Source organism: Nicotiana tabacum, chromosome 17, assembly GCF_000715075.1.
Source record: "Nicotiana tabacum cultivar K326 chromosome 17, ASM71507v2, whole genome shotgun sequence".
Classification (NCBI taxonomy): Eukaryota; Viridiplantae; Streptophyta; class Magnoliopsida; order Solanales; family Solanaceae; genus Nicotiana; species Nicotiana tabacum.
The window spans coordinates 86,185,165-86,206,359 of NC_134096.1; positions in this window are offsets into that span (position 1 = coordinate 86,185,165).

Consider the following 21,195-nt stretch of genomic DNA (forward strand, 5'->3'; position numbering starts at 1 on the left):
GGCTATTGCACATGAAAATATGGGAATCGGGCGAAATTCTAATTTTTTTGCCGAAAAATAAAAAAAATGAGGAACGATCATAGCGGGGCAGTGACTATGGTTCCCTAGGTCGTATTTGATTACCCAAAAAACTTTTAGGCTATCCAAGTCAAGGGGGCCCGGCCCACTCGGAAGGCGTGGGCTATAGCACACGAAAATATGGGAATCAGGCGAAATTCTAGTTTTATTGCTAAAAAATGGAAAAAATGAGGAACGATCACGACGGGGCGGTGACTATGGTTCCTTAGGTCGTATTTGATGGACCGAAAAATTTTGTCCTAGGGGGCCGGGACCACTCGGAAGGCGTGGGCTGTAGCACACGAAAATATGGGAATTGCGCGGAATTCAAGTTTTTTGGTCGAAAAACGCAAAAATGAGGAATGTTCATGGCGTGGCGGTGACTATGGTTCCTTAGGTCGTATTTAATGGCCCGAAAAAAATTTAGGCGTTCCGAGTCTGGGGGCCATCCCACTCGGAAGGCGTGGGCTATAGCACACGAAAATATGGGAATCAGGCAAAATTCTAGTTTTTTGGCCGAAAAATGGAAAAAAATGAGGAACGATCATGTTGGGGCGTTGACTATGGTTCGTTATGTCTTATTTGATGGCCCGGAAAATTTTTAGGTGATCGGGGTCTGGGGGTCCCGGGACCACTTGGAAGGCGTGGGCTATAGCACACGAAAATATGGGAATCAGGCGGAATTCTAGTTGTTTGGCCGAAAAATGCAAAAACTTAGGAACGATCATGGTGGGGTGGTGACTTTGGTTCCATATGACATATTTGATGGCCCGGAAAATTTTTAGCCTATGCATGTCCGGGGGGCCCGGCCCACTCGGAAGGCGTGGGCTATAGCACACGAAAATATGGGAATCAGGTGGAATTCTAGTTTTTTTTCTGAAAAATGCAAAACATGAGGAATGATCATGGCGGTGCGGTGACTATGGTTCCGTAGGTCGTATTTGATGGCCCGGAAAAATTTTAGGCGATCAGGGTCCAGAGGTCCCGGGACCAGTTAGAAGGCGTGGGAAAAAGCACACGAAAATATGGGAATCAGGCGAAATTCTAGTTTTTTGGCCAAAAAAGGCAAAAAATGAGGAACGATCATGGCAGGGCGGTGACTATGGCTCTTTAGGTCGTATGTTCTGGCCCGAAAAAATTTTAGGCGATCGGGGTTCGAGGGTCTGGGGACCTTTGGAAGGCGTGGGCTATAGCACATAAAAATATGGGAATCGCGCGAAATTCTAGGTTTTTTGCCGTAAAATTCCAAAAATGAGTAATGGTCATGGCGGGGCGGTGACTATAGTTCCTTACGACGTATTTTATTTCCCGAAAATTTTTTAGACGATCGGGGTCTTGGGTCCACTTGGAAGGCGTGGGCTATAGCACACGAAAATATGGGAATCAGGCGGAATTCTAGTTTTTGGCCGTAAAATGCAAAAAATGAGGAACAATCATGGCGGGGCGTTAACTATAGTTCCTTATGTCGTATTTGATTGCCCGGAAAAATTTTAGGAGATCGGGGTCCGGGGGTCCCGGGACCACTTGGAAGGCGCGGGCTATAGCACACGTAAATATGGGAATCAGGTGAAATTCTAGTTTTTGGCCGTAAAATGCAAAACAATGAGGAAAGGTCATGGCAGGGCGGTAACTATGGTTCTAGGTCATATTTTATGGCCCAGAAAAATTTTAGGCGATCCGAGTCCGGAGGTCCCGGCCCACTCGGAAGGCGTGGGCTTTAGCACACGAAAATAAGGGAATCGCGCGAAATTCTAGTTTTTTGGCCGAAAAATGCAAAAGATAAGGAACGATCATGGCGGGGCGGTGCTATGGTTCCTTAGGTCATATTTTATTGCTCGGAAAAACTTTAGGCGATCGGGATCCGGGGGTCCCGGGACCACTTGGAAGGCGCGGGCTATAGCACACGAAAATATGGAAATCAGGCGGAATTCTAGTTTTTTGGCCGAAAAATGCAAAAAATGAGGAAAGGTCATGGCAAGGCAGTGACTATGGCTCCTTAGGTCGTATTTGATGGCCCGGAAAAATTTTAGGAGATCGGGGATGTCTGGACCACTTGGAAGGCGTGGGCTAGCACACAAAAATATGGGAATCAGGCAGAATTTTAGATTTTTTGCCGTAAAATGCAAAAATCGAGGAACGATCATGTAAGGGCGGTAACTATGATTCTTTAGGTCGTATTTGACAGCCCAAAAAAATATTAGGCAATCTGAGTCTTGGGGGCCCGACCCACTTGGAAGGCGCGGGCTATAGCACACGAAAATATGAGAATGAGGCGAAATTCTAGTTTTTATGTAGTAAAATTCAAAAATTGAGGAACGACCATGGCGGGGTGGTGACTCTTGTTCCTTAGGTCGTATTTGATGGGCCGTAAAAATTTTAGGCGATCAGGGTCCGGGAGTCCCGAGTCCACTTGGAAGGCGTGGGCTATAACACACGAAAATTCGGGAATCGGGCGGAATTCTAGTTTTTTGGCCGTAAAATGCAAAACCTGAGGAAAGGTCATGGCGGGGCGGTGACTATGGTTCCTTAGGTCATATTTGATGGCCTGGAAAAATTTTGAGGCGATCCGGCTCCGGGGGGCCCTACCCATTGGGAAGGCGTGGGCTATTATAGCACACGAAAAAAGGGTAATCGGGCGGAATTCTAGATTTTAGGACGAAAAACGCAACAAATGAGGAACGATCATGGCGGGGCGGTGACTATGGTTCCTCAAGTCATATTTGATGTCCCAAAAAAATTTTAGCCGATCAGGGTCCGGGGTTCCCGGGACCACTTGCAAGGCTTGGGCTATAGCACACGAAAATATGGGAATCGGGCAGAATTTTAGTTTTTTGGCCGAAAAATGCAAAAAATGAGGAACGATCATGGCTAGGAGGTGACTATGGTTCCTTAGGTCTTATTTGATGGCCCAAAAAATTTTTAGGCGATCGGGGTCCGGGGGTCCCGGGACCACTCGGAAGGCGTGGGCTATAGCACACGAAAATATGGGAATCACGCGGAATTCTAGTTTTTTGACCGAAAAACGCAAAACACTAGGAACGTTCATGGCGGGGCGGTGATTATGATTCCTTAAGTCGTATTTTATTGTCCGGAAAAATTTTAGGCGATCGGGGTCCGGGGGTCCCGGGACCACTCGGAAGGCGTGGGTTATAGCACACGAAAATATGGTAATCGGGCGGAATTCTAGTTTTTTGGCCGAAGAACGCAAAAAATGAGGAACGATCATGGCGAGGCGGTGACTATGGTTCCTTAGGTCATATTTGATGGCCCGAAAATATTTTAGGCGATCGGGGTCCGGGGTGCCAGGGACCACTCGGAAGGCGTGGTCTATAGCACACGAAAATAAGGGAATCAGGTGAAAATCTAGTTTTTTGGCCGTAAAAAGTAGAAAAACTGAAGAATGGTCATGGCGGGGCGGTGACTATGGTTCTATAGGTCGTATTTGATGGCCCGGAAAATTTTTAGGCGATCTGAGTCCAGGGGGCCCAGCCTACTCGGAAGACGTGGGCTATAGCACACGAAAATATGATAATCAGGCAAAATTCTAGTTTTATGGCCGAAAAACGGAAAAAATGAGGAACGATCATGATGGGGAGGTGACTATGGTTCCTTAGGTCGTATTAGATGGCCCGAAAAATTTTTAGGCGATCCCAGTCCGGGGGACCCGGCCCACTCGGAAGGCTTGGGCGGAATTCTAGTTTTTTGGCCGTAAAATGCAAAAAATGAGGAACGATCATGGAGGGGCAGTGACTATGGTTCCTTAGGTCGTATTTGATGGTCCGGAAAAACTTTAGGCGATCGAGGCCCGGTGGTCCCTACACATTGGGAAGGCGTGGGCTATTATAGCACACGAAAATATGGGAATCGGGCGAAATTCTAGTTTTTTTGCCGAAAAATACAAAAAATAAGGAACGATCATGGCTGGGAGGTGACTATGGTTCCTTAGGTCTTATTTGATGGCCTGAAAAAAATTTAGGTGATCCAAGTCCGGGGGCTCGGCCCACTCGGAAGGCATGGGCAATAGCACACAAAAATATGGTAATCGGGCAGAATTCTAGTGTTTTGGCCGAAAAATGCAAAAATTAAGGAACGAACATGGAGGGGCGGTGATTATGGTTCCTTAGGCCGTATTTGATGGCCCGGAAAAATTTTAGGCAATCGGGGTTCAAGGTTCTCGTGACCACTCGGAAGGCGTGGGCTATAGCACACGAAAATATGGGAATCGCGCGGAAATCTAGTTTTTTCGCCGAAAAACGCAAAAATCTAGGAACGATCATGGTGGGGAGGTGACTATGGTTCCTTAGGTTGTATTTGATGATCCGGAAAAATTTTAGGCGATCGGGGTCTGGGGGTCCCGGGACCACTTGGAAGGCGTGGGCTATAGCACACGAAAATATGGGAATCGGGCGGAATTCTAGTTTTTTGGCCGAAAAATGCAAAAAGTGAGGAACGATTATGGCAGGGCGAGGTGACTATGATTCCTTAGGTCTTATTTGATAGCCCGAAAAAAAATTAGGTGATCCGAGTCCGGGGGGCCTAGCCCACTCGGAAGGCGTGGGCTCTAGCACACGAAAATATGGGAATCAGGCGGAATTCTAGTTTTTTGGCCAAAAAATGCAAAATACGAGGAACGATCAGGGCGGGGTGGTGACTATGATTTCTTAGGTCGTATTTGATGGCCCGAAAAAATTTTAGCCGATCGGGGTCCGGGAGTCCCGGGACCACTTTGAAGGCGTGGGCTATAGCACACGAAAATATGGAAATCAAGCGGAATTCTAGTTTTTTGGCCGAAAAATGCAAAATATTAGCAACGATCATGGCGGGGCAGTGACTATGGTTCCTTAGGTCATATTTGATGGCCCGAAAAAATTTTAGGCGATCCGAGTCTGGTAGGCCCGGCCCACTCGGAAGGCTTGGGCTATTATAGCACACGAAAATATGGGAATCGGGGGGAATTCTAGTTTTTTGGCCGAAAAATGCAAAACATGGGGAACTATCATGGAGGGGAGGTGACTATTGTTCCTTAGGTCTTATGTGATGGCCCGAAAAAAATTTAGGTGATCCGAGTCCGGTGGGCCCGGCCCACTCGGAAGGCGTGGGCTATCGCACACGAAAATATGGGAATCGGACGAAATTCTAGTTTTTTTATTGAAAAACGCAAAATATGAGGAACGATCAGGGCGGGGCGGTGACTATGGTTTCTTCACTCATATTTGATGGCCCAGGAAAATTTTAGGCGATCGGGGTCCGGGGGTCCCGGGACCACTTTGAAGGCGTGGGCTATAGCACACAAAAATATGGGAATCAGGCAAAATTCTGGTTTTTTTGCCGAAAAATGCAAAAAATGAGAAACGATCATGGAGGGAATGTGTCTATGGTTCCTTAGGTCTTATTTGATGGCCCGAAAAAAGTTTAGGTGATCCGAGTCCGGGGGCCTGGCCCACTCGGAAGGCGAGGGCTATAGCACACGAAAATATGGAAATCGGGCGGAATTCTAGGTTTTTGGCCGAAAAAGGCAAAAAATGAGGAACGATCATCGCGGGGCGGTGACTATGGTTCCTTAGGTCGTATTTGATGGCCCGGAAAAATTTTAGGCGATCGGGGTCCGGGGGTCCTGGGACCACTCGGAAGGCGTGGGCTATAGCACACGAATATATGGGAATCGCGCGGAATTCTAGGTTTTTGGCCAAAAAACGCAAAAAATGAGGAACGATCATGGCGGGGCGGTGACTATGGTTCCTTAGATTGTATTTGATATCCCGAAAAAATTTTAGGCGATCGGGATCCGGGGTTCCCGGGGCCACTTGAAAGGCGTGGGCTATAGCACATGAAAATATGGGAATCGGGCAGAATTCTAGTTTTTTGGCCGGAAATCACAATAAGTGAGGAACGATCATGGCGGGGCGGTGACTATGGTTCCTTAGGTCGTATTTAATGGCCAGGAAAAATTTTAGGCGATCCGAGTCCGGGGGGCCAGGCCCACTCGGAAGGCGTGGGCTATAGCACACGAAAATATGGGAATCACGTGGATTTCTAGTTTTATGGCCGAAAAACAAAAAAAATGAGGAACGATCATGGCGGGGAGGTTACTATGGTTCCTTGGGTCGTATTTGATGGCCCGGAAAAATTTTAGGTGATCAGGGTCCGGGGGTCCCGGGACCACTTGGAAGGCGTGGGCTATAACACACGAAAATATGGGAATCAGGCGGAATTCTAGTTTTTTGGCGAAAAAATGCAAAAAATAAGGAACGATCATGGTGGGGCGGTGACTATGATTCCTTAGGTCGTATTTGATGGCACGGAAAAATTTTAGGCGATCGGGATTCGGGGGTCCCGGGACCACTTGGAAGGCGTTGGTATAGCACACGAAAATATGGGAATCGAGCGAAATTCTAGTTTTTTGGCCGAAAAATGCAAAAAATGAGAAACGATCATGGAGGGAAGGTGACTATGGTTCCTTATGTCTTATTTGATGGCCCGAAAAAAGTTTAGGCTATCCGAGTCGGGGGGCCCGGCCCACTCGGAAGGCGTGGGCTATAGCATACGAAAATATGGGAATCGGGCGGAATTCTATGTTTTGGCCAAAAAACGCAAAATATGAGGAACGATCATGGCGGGGCGGTGACTATGGTTCCTTGGGTCGTATTTGATGGCCCGGAAAAATTTTAGGTGATCGGGGTCCGGGGGTCCCAGGACCATTTGGAAGGCGTTGGCTATAACACATGAAAATATGGGAATCGGGCGGAATTCTAAGGAACCATAGGCACCACCACGCCTTGGCCGTTCCTCGTTGTTTTGCGTTTTACGGCCAAAAAACTAGAATTCCTACCGATTCCCATATTTTCGTGTGCTACAGCCCACGCCTTCTAAGTGGGTCCGGGCCCCCCGGACCCCGATCGCCTAAAATTATTCCGGGCCATGAAATATGGCCTAAGGAACCATAGTCACCGCCCCGCCTTGGCCGTACCTCGTTGTTTTGCGTTTTACGGCCCCGGACCCCGATCGCCTAAAATTTTTCCAGGCCATCACATATGACCTAAGGAACCATAGTCACCGCCCCGCCATGGCCATTCCTCATTGTTTTGCATTTTATGACCAAAAAGCTAGAATTCCACCCGATTCCCATATATTCGTGTGCTATAGCCCACGCCTTCCGAGTGGGACCGGCCTCCCCGGACCCCGATCACCTAAACTTTTTCCGAGCTATCAAATACGACCTAAGGAACCATAGTCACCGCCCTGCCATGACCGTTTTTCGTTGTTTTGCTTTATACGGCCAAAAAACTTGAATTTTGCCCGATTGCCATATTTTCGTGTGCTATAGCCCACACCTTCCAAATGGGACCGCGCCCCCGGACCCCGATCGCCTAAAAATTTTCCGAGCCATCAAATAAGACCTAAGGAACCATATTCACTACCCCGCCATGGCCATTCCTCGTTGATTTGCTTTTTACGACCAAAAAACTAGAATTCCGCCCGATTCCTATATTTTCGTGTGCTCTAGCCAACGCCTTCCGAGTGGGCGCGGGTCCCCCGAAATTGGATTGCCTTACATTTTTCCAGGCCATCAAATACGACCTAAGGAACCATAGTCACCGCCCCGCTAAGATTGTTCATCATTTTTTGCATTTTACGTCCAAAAAACTAGAATTTTGCCCGATTCCCATATTTTCGTGTGCTATAGCCCACCCCTTCCGAGTGGGCACGGGCCCTTGGACAACGATCACCTAAAAAGTTTTCAGGCCATCAAATAAGACCTAAGGAACCATAGTGACCGCCCAGCCATGACCGCTCCTCATTTTTTTGCATTTTACGGCCAAACAAAAAGAATTTTGGTCGATTCTTATATTTTCATATGCTATAGCCCACGCCTTCCGAGTGGGCCCGGGCCCCCATACCCGGATTGCCTAAAAATATTTTTGGCCATAGTATACGACCTAAGGAACCATAGTCACCGCCCCGCCATTACCGTACCTCCTTTTTTGCATTTTACGGTCAAAAAACTAGAATTTCGCCTGATTCCCATATTTTTGTGTGCTATAGCCCACGCCTTCCGATTTGGCCCGGGACCCCCAGACCCGGATTGCCTAAAAATATTTGGGGCCATCAAATACGACCTAAGGAACCATAGTCACCGCCCAGCCATTATTGTTCCTCATTTTTTGCGTTTTACATCCAAAAAACTAGATTTTTGCCTCATTCCCATATTTTCGTGTGTTATAGCCCACCCCTTCTGAGTGGGCACGGGCCCCTGGACAACGATCACCTAAAAAGTTTTCAGGCCATCAAATAAGACCTAAGGAACCATAGTGACCGCCCCGCCATGACCGATCCTCATTTTTTTGCATTTTACGGCCAAACAAAAAGAATTCCGGCCGATTCTTATATTTTCATATGCTATAGAGCCACGCCTTCCGAGTGGGCCCGGACCGCAGGACCCTGATCGCCTAAAAATTTTCCAGGCCTTCAAATACGACCTAAGGAACCATAGTCACAGCGCTGCCATCACCGTACCTCCTTTTTTTTGCGTTTTATGGTCAAAAAACTAGAATTCTGCCCGATTCTCATATTTTCGTGTGCTTTAGCCCACGCCTTCCTAGTGTGCCCGGGCACCCCGGACACAGATCGCCTAAACTTTTTCCAGGCCATCAAATAAAACCTAAGGAACCATAGTCACTACCCCTCCATAACTGTACCTCATTTTTTGCGTTTTACGGTCAAAAACTGGAATTCCGCCGATTCCCATATTTTCGTATGCTTTAGCCCACGCCTTCCGAGTGGGCCCGGGCACCCCGGCTCCGGATCGCCTAAAAAATTTTTGGGCCATCATATATGACCCAAGGCACCATAGTCACCGCCCCGCCATGACCGTTCCTCATTTTTTCCTGTTTTACGGCCAAATAACTAGAATTCTGCCCGATTCCCATATTTTCGTGTGCTATAGCCCACGCCTTCCGATTCGGCCTGGGACCCCCAGACCCAGATCACCTAAATATATTTTGGGCCATCAAATACAACCTAAGGAACCATAGTCACCGCCCCGCCATGATCGTTCCTCATTTTTTTGCATTTTACGGCCATACAAAAAGAATTCTGGTCGATTCTTATATTTTCGTATGCTATAGCCCACGCCTTCCGAGTGGGCCCGGGCCCCCATACCCGGATCGCCTAAAATCTTTTTGGCCATAGTATACGACCTAAGGAACCATAGTCACCGCCCCGCCATCACCGTACCTCCTTTTTTGCATTTTACGGTCAAAAAACTAGAATTTCGCCCGATTCTCATATTTTCGTGTGCTATAGCCCACGCCTTCCGATTCGGCCCGGGACCCCCAGACCCGGATTGCCTAAAAATATTTTGGGCCATCAAATACTACCTAAGGAACCATATTCACTGCCGCACCAATATTGTTCCTCATTTTTTTGCATTTTACGTCCAAAAAACTAGATTTTTTCCCGATTCCTATATTTTCGTGTGCTATAGCCCACCCCTTTCGAGTGGGAACGGGCCCCTGGACAACGATCACCTAAAAAGTTTTCAGGCCATCAAATAAGACCTAAGGAACCATAGTGACCGCCCCACCATCACCGTTCCTCGTTCTTTTGCATTTTACGGCCAAACAAAAAGAATTTCGATCGATTCTTATATTTTCGTATGCTATAGAGCCACGCCTTCCGAGTGGGCCAGGACCGCAGGACCTCGATCGCCTAAAAATTTTCCAGGCCTTCATAAAAATTATAGTCACCGCGCTACCATCACCATACCTCCTTTTTTGCATTTTACGGTTAAAAAACTAGAATTCCGCCTGATTCCCATATTTTTGTGTGCTTTAGCGCCTTCCGAGTGAGCCCGGCCACCCCGGACCCGGATCTCCTAAAATTTTTCCAGGCCATCAAATATAACCTAAGGAACCATAGTCACCGCCCTGCCATGACCGTTCTTCGTTGTTTTGCATTTTACGGCCAAAAAACTAGAATTCCGCTCGATTCTTATTTTTTCGTGTGCTATAGCCAAAGCCTTTCGAGTGGGCCTCCGGAGCCGGATTGCCTAAAAATTTTCCGGGCCATCAAATACAACCTAAGGCACCATAGTCACTTCCCTGCCATAACCGTTCCTCGTTTTTTTCCTGTTTTACGGTCAAATAACTAGAATTCTGCCCGATTCCCATATTTTCGTGTGCTATAGCCCACGCCATCTGATTCGGCCCAGGACCCCCAGACCCGAATCGCCTAAATATATTTTGGGCCGTCAAATACAACCTAAGGAACCATATTCACCGCCCCGACATGATTGTTCCTCATTTTTTGTGTTTTACGTCAAAAACATTAGAATTTTTCCCGATTCCCATATTTTCGTGTGCTATAGCCCAACCCTTCCGAGTGGGCACGGGCCCTTGGACAACGATCACCTAAAAAGTTTTCAGTCAATCAAATAAGACCTAAGGAACCATAGTGACCTCCCCGCCATGATCGTTCCTCATTTTTGTGCATTATACGGCCATACAAAAAGAATTCTCGTCGATTCTTATATTTTCGTATGCTATAGCCCACGCCTTTCGAGTGGGCACAGGCCCCCATACCCGGATCGCCTAAAAATCTTTTTGGCCATAGTATACGACCTAAGGAACCATAGTCACCGCCCTGCCATCACCGTACCTCCTTTTTTGCGTTTTACGATAAAAAAACTAGAATTCTGCCCGATTCCCATATTTTCGTGTGCTATAGCACACGCCATCGATTCGGCCCGGGACCCCCAGACCCGGATTGCCTAAAAATATTTTGGGCCATCAAATACGACCGAAGGAACAATATTCACCGACCCGCCATTATTGTTCCTCATTTTTTGCATTTTACGTCCAAAAAACTAGATTTTTGCCCGATTCCCATATTTTCGTGTGTTATAGCCCACCCCTTCCGAGTGGGCACGGGCCCCTGGACAACGATCACCTAAAAAGTTTTCAGGCCATCAAATAAGACCTAAAGAACCATAGTGATCGCCCCGCCATGACCGTTCCTCATTTTTTTGCATTTTACGGCCAAACAAAAAGAATTCCGGTCGATTCTTATATTTTCGTATGCTATAGAGCCACGCCTTCCGAGTGGGCCCGGACCGCAGGACCCCGATCGCCGAAAAGTTTTCCAGGCCTTCAAATACGACCTAAGGAACCATATTCACCGCGCTGCCATCACTATACCTCCTTTTTTGCGTTTTACGGTTAAAAAACTAGAATTCCGCCTGATTCTCATATTTTTGTGTGCTTTAGCCCACGCCTTCCGAGTGTGCCCGGGCACCCCGGACCCATATCGCCTAAAAAATTTTCATGCCATCAAATAAAACTTAAGGAACCATAGTCACCACCCTACCATGACCGTACCTCGTTGTTTTGCGTATTATGGCCAAAAAACTCGAATTCCGCTCGATTCTTATATTTTCGTGTGTTAAAGCCCAAGCCTTTCGAGTGGGCCCCCGGAAACGGATTGCCTAAAACTTTTTCGGGCCATCTAATAAAATCTAAGGAACCACAGTCACCGCCCTGCCATGACCATTCCTCGTTCTTTTGCGTTTTACGGACAAAAAACTCACATTCCGCTCGATTCATATATTTTCGTGTGCTATAGCCCAAGCTTTTCGAGTGGGCCCCCGGACCCGGATTGCCTAACATTTTTTCGGGCCATCAAATAAAACCTAAGGAACCATAGTCACTGCCCTGCCATGACCGTTTCTCGTTGCTTTGTGTTTTACGGCCTAAAAACTCGAATTCCGCTCGATTCTTATATTTTCGTGTACTATAGCCCAAGCCTTTTGAGTGGGCCCCCGGACCCGCATTGCCTAAAAAATTTTCGGGCCATCATATACGACCTAAGGTACCATAGTCACCACCCTGCCATCACCGTTTCTCATTTTTCCCGTTTTACGGCCAAATAACTAGAATTCCGCCTGATTCCCATATTTTTGTGTGCTATAGCCCACGACTTCCGATTCGGCATGGGCCCCCCAGACCCGGATCGCCTAAAAATATTTTGGGCCATCAAATACGACCTAAGGAACCATAATCACCGCCCCGCCATGATTGTTCCTCATTTTTTGCGTTTTACGTCCTAAAAACTAGAATTTTGCCCGATTCCCATATTTTCGTGTGCTATAGCCCACCCCTTCCTAGTGGGCACGGGCCCCAGGACAACGATCACCTAAAAAGTTCTCAGGCCATCAAATAAGACCTAAGGAACCATAGTGACCGCCCCGCCATGACCATTCCTCATTTTTTTGCATTTTACGGCCAAACAAAAAGAATTCCGGCCGATTCTTATATTTTCGTATGCTATAGAGCCATGCCTTCTGAGTGGGCCCGGGCCCCCATACTCGGATTGCCTACAAATCTTTCTGGCCATAGTATACGACCTAAGGAACCATAGTCACCGCCCCGCCATCACCGTACCTCCCTTTTTGTGTTTTACGGTAAAAAATTAGAATTCTGCCCGATTCCCATATTTTAGTGTGCTAAGCCCACACCTTCCGAGTGTGCCCGGGAACCCCGGACCCGGATCGCCTAAAATTTTTCCAGGCCATCAAATAAAACCTAAGGTACAATAGTCACCGCCCTACCATGACCGTTCCTCGTTGTTTTGTGCTTTAAGGCCAAAAAACTCAAATTCCGCTCGATTCTTATATTTTCGTGTGCTATAGCCCAAGCCTTTCGAGTGGGCCCCCGGACCCGGACTGCCTAAAAATTTTCCGAGCCATCAAATACGACCTAAGGTACCATAGTCACCGCACCGCCATGACTGTTCCTCATTTTTTCCCGTTGTACGGCCAAATAACTAGAATTCTCCCCGATTCTCATATTTTCGTGTGCTATAGCCCAGGCCTTCCGATTCGGCCAGGGACCCCCAGACCCGTATTGCCTAAAAATATTTTGGGCCATCAAATACGACCTAAGCAACCATAGTCACCGCCCCTCCATGATTGTTTCTCATTTTTTGCGTTTTACGTCCAAATAACTAGATTTTTGCCCGATTTCCATATTTTCGTGTGCTATAGCCCACCCCTTCGGAGTGGGCACGGGCCCCCTAGACCCGGATCGCCTAAAAATATTTTGGGCCATCAAATATGACCTACGGAAACATAGTCACTGCCCCGCCATGATTGTTCCTCATTTTATGTGTTTTACGTCCAAAAAACTAGAATTTTGCCCCATTCCCATAATTTCGTGTGCTATAGTCCACCCCCTCTGAGTGGGCACGGGCCCCTGGACAACGATCACTTAAAAAGTTTTCAGTCTATCAAATAAGACCTAAGGAACCATAGTGAACACCTCGCCATGACCGTTCCTCATTTGTTTCCATTTTACGGCCAAACAAAAAGAATTCCGGCCGATTCATATATTTTTGTACGCTATAGCCCTCGCCTTCCGAGTGGGCCCGGGCCCCCATACCCGGATCGCCTAAAAATCTTTTTGGCAATAGTATACGACCTAAAGAACCATAGTCATCACCCCGCCATCACTGTACCTCTTTTTTTGCGTTTTACGATCAAAAAACTAGAATTCCGCCTGATTCCCATATTTTCGTGTGCTATAGCCCACGCCTTCCGATTCGGCCCGGAACCCCCAGACCTGGATTGCCTAAAAATATTTTGGGCCATCAAATACGACCTAAGGAACCATATTCACTGCCCCGCCATCACCGTACATCCTTTTTTGCGTTTTACGATCAAAAAACTAGAATTCCGTTCGATTCCCATATTTTCGTGTGCTATAGCCCACGCCATCAATTCGGCCCGGGACCCCCAGACCCGGATTGCCTAAAAATATTTTGGGCCATCAAATACGACCTAAGGAACCATATTCACCGCCCCGCCATTATTGTTCCTCATTTTTTGCATTTTACATCCAAAAAACTAGATTTTTGCCCGATTCCCATATTTTCGTGTGTTATAGCCCACCCCTTCCGAATGGGCACGAGCCCCTGGACAACGATCACCTAAAAAGTTTTCAGGCTATCAAATCAGACCTAAGGAACCATAGTGACCGCCCCACCATGACCGTTCCTCGTTCTTTTGCATTTTACGGCCAAACAAAAAGAATTCCGGTCAATTCTTATATTTTCGTATGCTATAGAGCCACGCCTTCCGAGTGGGCTCGGACCGCAGGACCCCGATCGCCTAAAATTTTTCCAGGCTTTCAAATACGACCAAAGGAACCATAGTCACCGCGCTGCCATCACCGTACCTCCTTTTTTGCGTTTTACGGTTAAAAACTAGTATTCCGCCCGATTCCCATATTTTTGTGTGCTTTAGCCCACGCCTTCCGAGTGTGACCGGGTACCCCGGACCCGGATCGCCTAAAATATTTTCAGGCCATCAAATAAAACCTAAGGAACCATAGTCACCCCCCTACCATGACCGTACCTCGTTGTTTTGCATATTACGGCCAAAAAACTCGAATTCCGCTCGATTCTTATATTTTCGTGTGCTATAGCCCAAGCCTCTCGAGTGGGCCCCCGGACCCGGATTGCCTAAAAAAATTTTGGGCCATCAAATAAAATCTAAGGAACCACAGTCACCGCCCTTCCATGATCATTCCTCGTTCTTTTGCGTTTTACGGACAAAAAACTCAAATTCTGCTCGATTCTTATATTTTCGTGTGCTATAGCCCAAGCCTTTCGAGTGGGCCCCCGGACCCGGATTGCCTAACATTTTTCCGGGCCATCAAATAAAACCTAAGGAACCATAGTCACCACCCTGCCATGACCGTTCCTCGTTGCTTTGCGTTTTACGGCCTAAAAACTAGAATTTCGCTCGATTCTTATATTTTCGTGTACTATAGCCCAAGCCTTTTGAGTGGGCCCCCGGATCCGCATTGCCTAAAAATTTTCCGGGCCATCAAATACGACCTAAGGTACCATAGTCACCGCCCTGCCATCACCATTTCTCGTTTTTTCCCGTTTTACGGCCAAATAACTAGAATTCCGCCTGATTCCCATATTTTCATGTGCTATAGCCCACGCCTTCCGATTCGGCACGGGCCCCCCCAGACCCGGATCGCCTAAAGATATTATGGGCCATCAAATACGACCTAAGGAACCATAGTCCCTGCCCCGCCATGATTGTTCCTTATTTTTTGCATTTTACGTCCAAAAAACTAGAATTTTGCCCGATTCCCATATTTTCATGTGCTATAGCCCACCCCTTCCTAGTGGGCACCGGCCCCTCGACAACGATCACCTAAAAAGTTTTCAGACCATCAAATAAGACCTAAGGAACCATAGCGACCGCCCCGCCATGACCATTCCTCATTTTTTTGCATTTTATGGCCAAACAAAAAGAATTCCGGCCGATTCTTATATTTTCGTATGGTATAGAGCCACGCCTTCCGAGTGGGCCCGGGCCCCCATACCCGGATCGCCTAAAAATCTTTTTGGCCATAGTATACAACCTAAGGAACCATAGTCATCGCCCCGCCATCACCGTACATCCTTTTTTGCATTTTACGATCAAAAAACTAGATTTCCGCCCGATTCCCATATTTTTGTGTGCTATAGCCCACGCCTTCCGATTCGGCCCGGAACCCTCAGACCCGGATTGCTTAAAAATATTTTGGGCCATCAAATATGACCTAAGGAACCATATTCACCGCCCTGCCATCACTGTACCTCCTTTTTTGCGTTTTACGATCAAAAAACTAGAATTTCGCCCGATTCCTATATTTTCGTGTGCTATAGCCCACGCCATCGATTCGGCCCGGGACCCCCAGACCCGGATTGCCTAAAAATATTTTGGGCCATCAAATACGACCTAAGGAACCATATTCACCGCCCCGCCATTATTGTTCCTCATTTTTTGCATTTTACGTCCAAAAAACTAGATTTTTGCCCGATTCCCATATTTTCGTGTGTTATAGCCCACCCCTTCCGAGTGGGCACGGGCCCCTAGACAACGATCACCTAAAAGGTTTCCAGGCCATCAAATAAGACCTAAGGAACTATAGTGACCGCCCCGCCATGACCGTTCCTCTTTTTTTGCATTTTACGGCCAAACAAAAAGAATTCCAGTCGATTCTTATATTTTCGTATGCTATAGTGCCACGCCTTCCGAGTGGGCCTGGACCGCAGGACCCCGATCGCCTAAAATTTTTCCAGGCCTTCAAATACGACCTAAGAAACCATAGTCACCGCACTGCCATCACCGTACCTCCTTTTTGTGTTTTACGATTAAAAAATTAGAATTTCGCCCGATTCCCATATTTTTGTGTGCTTTAGCCCACGCCTTCCGAGTGTGCCCGGGCACCCCGGACCCGGATCGCCTAAAAAATTTTCAGGCCATCAAATAAAACCTAAGGAACCATAGTCACCACCCTACCATGAGCGTACCTTGTTGTTTTGCGTAGTACGGCCAAAAAACTCGAATTCCGCTCGATTCTTATATTTTCGTGTGCTATAGCCCAAGCCTTTCGAGTGGGCCCCCGGACCCGGATTGCCTAAAAATTTTTCGGGCCATCAAATAAAATCTAAAGGACCACAGTCACTGCCCTGCCATGACCGTTCCTCGTTCTTTTGCGTTTTACGGACAAAAAACTCACATTCCGCTCGATTCATATATTTTCGTGTGTTATAGCCCAAGCCTTTCGAGTGGGCCCCCGAACCCGGATTGCCTAACATTTTTCCGGGCCATCAAATAAAACCTAAGGAACCATAGTCACTGCCCTGCCATGACCGTTCCTCGTTGCTTTGCGTTTTACGGCCTAAAAACTCGAATTCCGCTCGATTCTTATATTTTCGTGTACTATAACCCAAGCCTTTTGAGTGGGCCCCCGGACCTGCATTGCCTAAAACTTTTCAGGGCCATCAAATATGACCTAAGGTACCATAGTCACCGCCCTGCCATCACCGTTTCTCGATTTTTCCCATTTTACGGCCAAATAACTAGAATTCCGCCTGATTCCCATATTTTCGTGTGCTATAGCCCACGCCTTCCGATTCGGCACGGGCCCCCAGACCCGGATCGCCTAAAAATATTTTTGGCCATCAAATACGAACTAAGGAACCATAGTCACCGCCCCGCCATGATTGTTGCTCATTTTTTGCGTTTTACGTCCAAAAAACTAGAATTTTGCCCGATTCCCATATTTTCATGTGCTATAGCCCACCCCTTCCTAGTGGGCACGGGCCCCCGGACAACAATCACCTAAAAAGTTTTCAGACCATCAAATAAGACCTAAGGAACCATAGTGACTGCCCCGCCATGACCATTCCTCATTTTTTTGCATTTTACGGCCAAACAAAAAGAATTCCGACCGATTCTTATATTTTCGTATGCTATAGAGCCACGCCTTCTGAGTGGGCCCGGGCCCCATACCCGGATCGCCTACAAATCTTTCTAGCCATAGTATACGACCTAAGTAACCATAGTCACCGCCCCGCCATCACCGCACCTCCTTTTTTGCGTTTTACGGTCAAAACATTAGAATTCCGCCCGATTCCCATATTTTCGTGTGCAAAGCCCACACCTTCCGAGTGTGCCCGGGAACCCCGGACCCGGATCGCCTAAAATTTTTCCAGGCCATCAAATAAAACCTAAGGTACCATAGTCACCGCCCTACTATGACCGTTCCTCGTTGTTTTGTGCTTTACGGCCAAAAAACTCAAATTCTGCTCGATTCTTATATTTTCGTGTGCTATAGCCCAAGCCTTTCGAGTGGGCCCCCGGACCCAGATTGCCTAAAAAAATTTTGAGCCATCAAATACGACCTAAGGTACCATAGTCACCGCACCGCCATGACCGTTCCTCATTTTTTCCTGTTGTACGGCCAAATAACTAGAATTATCCCCGATTCTTATATTTTCGTGTGCTATAGCCCACGCCTTCCGATTCGGCCCGGGGCCCCCAGACCCGGATTGCCTAAAAATATTTTGGGCTATCAAATACGACCTAAGCAACCATAGTCACCGCCCCGCCATGATTGTTCCTCATTTTATGCATTTTACGTCCAAAAAACTAGAATTTTGCCCCATTCTCATATTTTCGTGTGCTATAGCCCACCCCCTCCGAGTGGGCACGGGCCCCTGGACAACGATCACTTAAAAAGTTTTCAGGCCATCAAATAAGACCTAAGGAACCATAGTGACCACCCCGCCATGACCGTTCCTCATTTTTTTGCATTTTACGGCCAAACAAAGAGAATTGCGGCCGATTCTTATATTTTTGTATGCTATAGCCCACGCCTTCCGAGTGGGCCCGGGCCCCCATACCCGGATCGCCTAAAAATCTTTTTGGCCATAGTATACGACCTAAGGAACCATGGTCATCGCCCCGCCATCACCGTACCTCCTTTTTTATGTTTTCTGATCAAAAAACTAGAATTCCGCCTGATTCCCATATTTTCGTGTGCAATAGCCCACGCCTTCCGATTCGGCCCGGAACCCCTAGACCCGCATTGCCTAAAAAATTTTCGGGCCATCAAATACGACCTAAGGTACCATAGTCACCGCCCTGCCATCACCGTTTCTCATTTTTTCCCATTTTACGGCCAAATAACTAGAATTCCGCCTGATTCCCATATTTTCGTGTGCTATAGCCCTCGCCTTCCGATTCAGCACGGGCCCTCCAGACCCGGATCGCCTAAAAATATTTTGGGCCATCAAATACGACCTAAGGAACCATAGTCACCACCCCGCCATACGTCCAAAAAACTAGAATTTTGCCCGATTTCCATATTTTCGTGTGTTATAGCCCACCCCTTCCGAGTGGGCACGGGCCCCTGGACAACGATCACCTAAAAAGTTTTCAGGCCATCAAATAAGACCTAAGGAACTATAGTGACCGCCCCGCCATGACCGTTCCTCGTTTTTTTGCATTTTACGGCCAAACAAAATAATTCCCGTCGATTCTTATATTTTCGTATGCTATAGAGCCACGCCTTCCGAGTGGGTCCGGGCCCCCATACCCAGATCTCCTAAAAATCTTTCTAGCCATAGCATATGACCTAAGGAACCATAGTCACCGCACTGCCATCACCGTACCTCCTTTTTTGTGTTTTACGGTCAAAAAACTAGAATTCCGCCCGATTCCCATATTTTCGTGTGCTTTAGCCCACGCCTTCCGAGTGAGCCCGGGCACCCCGGACCCGGATCGCCTAAAATTTTTCCAGGCCATCAAATAAAACCTAAGGAACCATAATCACCACCCTGCCATGACCGTTCCTCGTTATTTTGCGTTTTACGGCCAAAAAACTCAAATTCCGCTTGATTCTTATATTTTCGTATGCTATAGCCCAAGCCTTTCGAGTGGGCCCCCGGACCCGGATTGCCTAAAATTTTTTCGGGCCATCAAATAAAATATAAGGGACCACAGTCACCGCCCTGCCATGACCGTTCCTCGTTCTTTTGCGTTTTACGGACAAAAAACTCGCATTCCGCTCGATTCATATATTTTCGTGTGCTATAGCCCAAGCCTTTCGAGTGGGCCCCCGGACCCGGATTGCCTAACATTTTTCCGGGCCATCAAATAAAACCTAAGGAACCATAGTCACCACCCTGCCATGACCGTTCCTCGTTGCTTTGCGTTTTACGGCCTAAAAACTCGAATTCCATTCGATTCTTATATTTTCGTGTACTATAGCCCAAGCCTTTTGAGTGGGCCCCCGAATCCGCATTGCCTAAAAATTTTTCGGGCCATCAAATACGACCTAAGATACCATAGTCACCACCCTGCCATCACCGTTTCTCGTTTTTTCCCATTTTACGGCCTAATAACTAGAATTCCGTCTGATTCCCATATTTTCGTGTGTTATAGCCCACGCCTTCCGATTCGGCACGGGCCCCCTAGACCCGGATCGCCTAAAAATATTTTTGGCCATCAAATACGACCTAAGGAACCATAGTCACCGCCCCGCCATGATTGTTGCTCATTTTTTGCGTTTTACGTCCAAAAAACTAGAATTTTGCCCGATTCCCATATTTTCATGTGCTATAGCCCACCCCTTCCTAGTGGGCATGGGCCCCTGGACAACGATCACCTAAAAAGTTTTCAGGCCATCAAATAAGACCTAAGGAACCATAGTGACCGCCCCGCCATGACCATTCCTCATGTTTTTGCATTTTACGGCCAAACAAAAAGAATTCCGACCGATTCTTATATTTTCGTATGCTATAGAGCCACGCCTTCTGAGTGGGCCCGGGCCCCATACCCGGATCGCCTACAAATCTTTCTAGCCATAGTATACGACCTAAGTAACCATAGTCACCGCCCCGCCATCACCGCACCTCCTTTTTTGCGTTTTACGGTCAAAACATTAGAATTTCGCCCGATTCCCATATTTTCGTGTGCAAAGCCCACACCTTACGAGTGTGCCCGGGAACCCCGGATCGCCTAAAATTTTTCCAGGCCATCAATTAAAACCTAAGGTACCATAGTCACCGCCCTACCATGACCGTTCCTCGTTGTTTTGTGCTTTACGGCCAAAAAACTCAAATTCCGCTCGATTCTTATATTTTCGTGTGCTATAGACCAAGCCTTTCGAGTGGGCCCCCGGACCCGGATTGCCTAAAAATTTTCCGAGCCATCAAATACGACCTAAGGTACCATAGTCACCGCACCTCCATGACCGTTCCTCGTTTTTTCCCGTTGTACGGCCAAATAACTAGAATTCTCCCCGATTCTCATATTTTCGTGTGCTATAGCCCACGCCTTCCGATTCGGCACGGGACCCCCAGACCCGGATTGCCTAAAAATATTTTGGGCTATCAAATACGATCTAAGCAACCATAGTCACCGCCCCGCCATGATTGTTTCTCATTTTTTGCGTTTTACGTCCAAATAACTAGATTTTTGCCCGATTCCCATATTTTCGTGTGCTATAGCCCACCCCTTCCGAGTGGGCACGGGCCCCCAGACCCGGATTGCCTAAAAATATTTTGGGCCATCAAATATGACCTAAGGAACTATAGTCACCGCCCCGCCATGATTGTTCCTCATTTTATGCGTTTTACGTCCAAAAAACTAGAATTTTGCCCCATTCCCATATTTTCATGTGCTATAGCCCACCCCCTCCGAGAGGGCATGGGCCCCTGGACAACGATCACTTAAAAAGTTTTCAGACCATCAAATAATACCTAAGGAACCATAGTAACCACCCCGCCATG